Consider the following 6,000-nt stretch of genomic DNA (forward strand, 5'->3'; position numbering starts at 1 on the left):
ACAGATGGTGTTCGCTAAAGCCCACTTAGCCAGGACACCGCCGGGTGAAGGCCCATCGGAAGTCCTTTGGTAATCTCACATGAGAATTAAGCTCTGAAGAGCAAACTTTGGGTCCACATAGCTGCCTTAAAAGAGTGTTTCTATCCCTATTTTGATTTTGGCCCATGTCTGTCCTTTTTCCTTGCCAAATACACGTTTACTTCAATAGATATTTTGCTTGAGTAAGTTGTGAGGTAAGCACTGGGCCTGAGACTGCAAAACATAGTAATATGTAAGTCTGCAAGGGACGCACTGTTTTGTGGTGTTTTCAATTATTTTAATGGTGATCTCAAGAGTAAATTTACAGTATGTAGCATTTGATGGTGATACTAGCTTTAAATATTTGTGACGGCAGATGGAAACTTCTGTTATGATTCTTTCTTATGTCTTTTTTGATAGGCAACTGATTCAGGACTTTGCAAACAAAAAGGTTTTCCTCCCTGGAGTACACTACAAACTGGATTTACTATTAATATGAGTTTACTATAAACATTATCTATTACAGCAGAATAAAAGTGTAGGGTTCAGTGGAGTATTAATGTCTCCATCATTACTTTTGCAGTGTTACCAACACCACAGATATTACTGTTTGTTTTTAAATCCCTGGTTCCAGAGGCCATTTGAATATGTGACAATTTCAAGCTTCTATTTCTTTTTAAAAGTAAGTAGTTAGTTCTCAGGCCTGTGAAAAATAAATTGGAAACACAACACTGGCATGTTCCTGAAAGTTCAAGAGCTAGCTGTTGAAGAACAAATAGTTTTTAAGGGCTTCCATATGACTTTTTGTATGACTTTTTCGTATGCCATATTAGCAGTACTACCATTGACTGTTTCCAACAGCTCTCCACGGGTCTGTTCTGCACCATCTCCTGCTTGGCGCATAGTGCTGACACCATGGACACCAGCTGAAAGTCTATCCTTAGAGTCTTTATTGAGGAGTGTTGCACGTAGGCAAAGAGATACACTAATTACAGGCATACAAAGGAGAAAAGCCATCCCCAGGGAGGAGAAGTTGATCTGGAACAGGGTGAATAGTCCAATCCCAAATTAAATGTCCTAATTACATAACACAGACCCCTGTCCCCAGAGACATCGTTTAAAACAGAACATGGTACAGATGGCTCCTCTGCATAACTTTTGGCAGACCCTTTCCATCCTGCGTTGGCAAGCCTACTCCCTTTTTTCTGAATGATTACCTTAAACGCAATGAAAGAGCCTGATTTTTGACTGATACTTGCCTGATACTTCCCCTCTGCCCCCATAATAAAAAAATGCTTATGCTCTAATAGTTTTACAATGTCTCTCTGCTTCCTTTCATCAGTAACAATGACCAGGTATGTTCCTAGTTCTCTAGATAATACATCTTGCTTAAATGCTCTCTGCATGATCAGTAGGAGAAACCGTACTGGTGGAAGACGCCAGTCATTTTAGTCTTAAAATTGTTTAGTTCTTTATATTTCAAGATTTCATAGTCACTCTACGGATGTCTTGATTGAAATGTCAGCAACACAATTGGATAAGCTAGTTTGCAGGGAACACTGTCAGTATCTCTCACTGACAATACACTTAGGCGTCCTACTATGCACAGGTAGTTTTTTCTGACAGAAAGCACTTTTCGGCCTCAAAAGTATCTTCTCTCCTGACAGACTATGATTCTGATGACTCCATCTCTCACTAGATTACAGAAATGAAATTGCAGGCATGAAGCCAGCAGACAACTCTGACTAATGTAGTATATTGTCTGAGAAGCTGAGCCTCCCATGAGCGTATGTCCTCTGCTCCTCACTTCAGCCTCCTGTAGAGACTCACTTCCACTCAGTTTTTCTGCTCTGGTGCAATGGACCTCTCTGCAAATGAGGTATAGCCTGCCTGGGGAGGAGACAAAACTTTAAGCACAGGCTGTGGCATGAACTAGCTAAGGAACAAAGGATTATCATGATGTTCACCACGCTGCTCTCCATTACAAAGAAGATTTTTTGATCTAGCCTTTTGATGAGAAACGCATTGTTCCTTCACACTCTTGCATTTCTCCTGTTACGTATGCTGGGTGAGCAGTCTGGAACGGGGTGACTGTAGGTAGGTCTTGTTGCAGTATTAGAACTCACAGAGGCACAGTAGAAGATAAATATGACTTTTAGCAGGTATTTTTTAAACTGAAGATCAGTAAACAAAACCAAATCAAACCAAACAAAAATTGTCAGGGGAAAAAAAACCCAACTGACTATTCCAAAATAAAGTCCTTCTCCCAATGCTCACAACTGACCTGGGGAGAGGATGACAGGGCTACCGACATAACAAAGGTTAATTACGTAACGTAACAGGCAAGTGAACTGTGCTTGTACAGTGCAATAATAGTAATAACCGCATCAGAAGAACTGAGCACGGCAGAAAATTGCAGACGGTGTTGCCTGCTCCTCCGCGCTCTGATGACTCGGCTATGTGGGGGCATTGGCCTGCCCCGGCTTTCCTAAATAGCTGCGAGAATGGCCGCTGTGCTGCCGCAGCCGTTCCCTTGGCAGCTCGCTGTGCTGGGGAGCCCTCCGAGGGGAGCGCTCCCGGGTGGTTTCTCTTCCATCAGAAACCCGTGTAGGGAAAAACCCAAGAGGTGCGGGGTTCCTCGTGGGTTTAATTTCTCCTGCCGCTGTACGAAGTGGGCAGGTAATTTGCAGTAAGTTTGTAAATAAACCAAGACTAAAACACAGGAGACCTCGCTCGGGCGCAGGGAGGAGGATGGGGCGGCAAGGCCGGCACCCTGCGCCCTTTGCTTGCCCTTGCAGGGGCCCGGCGGGCGCAGGTGAGCACCCCCGGCCCTTCCCAGGGCGCCACCGGTGCGGGCACATCTGCCCGCCCAGCAGCCCCGCCGCCCGCCGGGCCGTACCCGCAGCCTCCGCAGCCTCTGCCGCCCGGGCGCTCCGCGGTGCCGGCCCGGCCCGGCCCGGCCCGGCCGCAGCCCGGAGGAGCCGCGGGGCGGGGTCAGGCCGCACCCCGGGCCGCCACCGCCCCCGACGGGAGGGAGGGACCGTGTGGGCGGGCGGGGGAAGCGCCGCCGTCGGTGCGAGCAGCGGAGCAGAGGCAGAAACTTCGGCCGTGAGCGCCGCGGAGGCAAAGTCCTCGAGGCTGCGGCGCTCCGCACCCGCGGACAGGTAAGGCGGGGGGCGGCGGCGGGTTGCCAGCCCCCGGCAGGAGCTACCGCGTGCGTGTGCGTGTGGCGACGCCTGCCCGCCGCTGTTCATCTCCGCGGCCGCGGGACGGGGGCTGGCCGCCGCCCGGCTCCGCGGGCTCCCGGCGTCCCGTCCGGCGGGGCCCGGGGTTGAGCCGCGTCCTGCCGGGCTCCGCGGGGCGCGGCTGCTCCGGCCTCCGGCGCCGCGGAACAAAGAGCCGCGGCGGCGCACGGGTCCGCGCCCCGCGCAGGGCTCGGCGGGGGAGCCTGCCCCGAGCGGAGCCCGGCAGCGAGCGGGGCCGGGCAGCGGGCCGGGCCGGGGGGCTGCCGGGCGGCGAGCAGGGGCAGGCGCCGGGGTCCCGGCCGCGGGCGCTGTGCCCCTCGCAGCTGGTGCGGCCGGTGCCCATCGGCGACAGGCGGGTCACCGAGCGCCTCCTGAGCCCCTGCAGCGAGCGTGGCGGCTGCCGCATGCGTGTGCCCGTGCTCGGCTCTTGAACGAGTATTTACCGGGGAACCCGGCTCCGTCAGAGGCGGTCGTTGCAACACAGGGCTGAGCGGTTTGAGGAAACGCAGAGCAGAATTTTAGCGAAATGAAAAGATTTGCTGTCACGGATTTTGGTTTAAAGATGAGGGGGGTGGGGGTGGTGTGAGCTTTCAAAGTAAGGGGTGAAAAGGGAAATAGTGTAGTGAGGAGTGACAGTTTCAAAAGGTCGTGTTTGTGGAAATAGTTGTAAGTCTGGTGAAGACGGTTTGGTGATTTTTGTACCGAGTTTTAATAATATGGAGTGAATTTTGCCTTTTGATATATCTGCAGGGCTCTTGTCAGTTCCCAAGAGAACTGCATGCGTGAATCAAAGGGTGCCATGCTGGGTTCCCTACACATCCAGAACTCCCACTGAAATTAATTTAATGTTTTGTTTTAAGTTAACAGCGGAATTAATGGTCATTTTCTTTAATCAGCTTTCAGTAAAGCTATACAAGAAAATCCCACTGGAACCATTGGGATCTTTGTATATGCAAAGAATGTGAAAGGAAACCAGTACTTTGTATGACCTTTTTTTATCTAACTTAACTTACAATAACGTGCTTTTATGCTTTTGGCATGAGTGAAGCTTACAAGCCTGCAAATATTTCTCTGTGTATTTGGGTTTACTTCTGTGGCCGGTCCCTGTGGGAGGCATCAGCTGGTCCCAGAGAGGCTTGCTGTGTGTAGCTAGGGGAAATACAGACATTTTGCTCTGGATGCACTAGGATGGGCTGCTGTGGTCCCATTGCACCCTCTCCCTTACACCAGTTCATCTGACCCTGTGGGGAGCCAACGTAGCAAAAACCAAACCCAGCCCCAGAGTTTTTTTGCAGAAGTTTTTTTGCAGTTTTGGCTTCTCAGAGGACTGTCTGGGAGAGCTGCTGAGCCCCAGTGCCAGGACAGGGAGATGCAGGGAGGAAGGAGAGGACCACCCTTATCGTTCCACTATCAGTGACAGTCAGATAAGCGTAGCAGGGCTGAGGCTACAATGTTGGGGTATTGATTGTACTTTGAGTGGTTTAAACTGGCATAACCTGATGTCACCTTGGCAGCCCCTGCCTATCTCTGCCTCTTTTCCCCGTTTCTACCAGCATGAATGCTTATGCTGCCCTGCGGTGAACTGGATCTAGGCACTGGGCAAAAAACAGATTTAATTTTAACCTGGATCAGTTCCATGATTTGGTTCACTGGGGGGTAAGAGAAGAGGAAAGGGTGTGGAGAAGGTAGGGCTGCTTTTTTTTTTTTTTTTTTTTTTTTTTTTTTAAGCTGGCAGAACTTGGTATTACTGCCAAAACTGCTTGTGGAGCTGCAGTGTGACTATAAGTGCTCCCATCTGCCTCTCCCCCTCCCTGCCTGCCCCAGGAGCCTGCCCAGTGATTGTGCATGTAGCCTCAGGAGCCTTCCCTCCCTGAGTAAAAATAAGCCTTTGCAAATTCATCAGTGTAATGGAGTAGTTTGTAGCAGAAAAATTAAGCAACTGCCCAAGTGTTTGCATAATTGTTTCTTTGGACAACAGTAAACACTGTAGATAACCACAGCACAATATGCAGGCTTTTATAAAAAGTGTGAGAGTTTGTAAGCTCTTACTGGTTTTTGCTGTTCTTCACAGTGTGTCTGTCTAGCACGTAATGCACAGGGTGAGCCAGAAGCTTTGCAGGCTGTCGTGAAACTTGTAGTAATAAGTAATTATCACATGGGCTTGTGACAGGAATGGGTGCTGATCCACTGGGTGAAATAAGCTGCGTGTGTTTCTCAATCCTGGAGCTGGTTGGAAAGTAGAAACTAGTTCCCAGTTTAAGGCAGCAAAGTCCTTGCAGCAGCAGGAGATGGGGAATCTGCCCTTTCCCTTCCTGGATACATCATCCCAACACACCGCTTGTGCTGGTGCTAGTGGGTGTGAGTCTGATCAGGTCACTGAGCAGGCTCAGAATCAGTGCTCACAATTGAAAAAACCACCAGCATATTGATTGAACGGCTTCTGTTTCAACACTTGTAATAGCATGAACTGAAGACAGGAGGTGGAAATCCATGGTCAGGGGTGGAAATCCACGGTCAGAGATGGAAGGTGCTGTGAAACCCTACCCCTTTTAGTGGCAGTGTAGTTTTAGGTGGTGTTGATCATGTAGTTGCTCCTTCCATTCCCCTTATTGCAGTCTCTTGAAAAGTTGGCAAAAGGTATTCATTTGGTGCTCAGGTCCTGGGGAGCACTCGCAGTCTCATGTTAGATCCCTACTGTAAGTATTCTGACTATCCGGAAGTAATAACTGTTGCTGCA

Source organism: Leptosomus discolor, chromosome 2, assembly GCF_034619465.1.
Source record: "Leptosomus discolor isolate bLepDis1 chromosome 2, bLepDis1.hap2, whole genome shotgun sequence".
Lineage (NCBI taxonomy): Eukaryota > Metazoa > Chordata > Aves > Leptosomiformes > Leptosomidae > Leptosomus > Leptosomus discolor.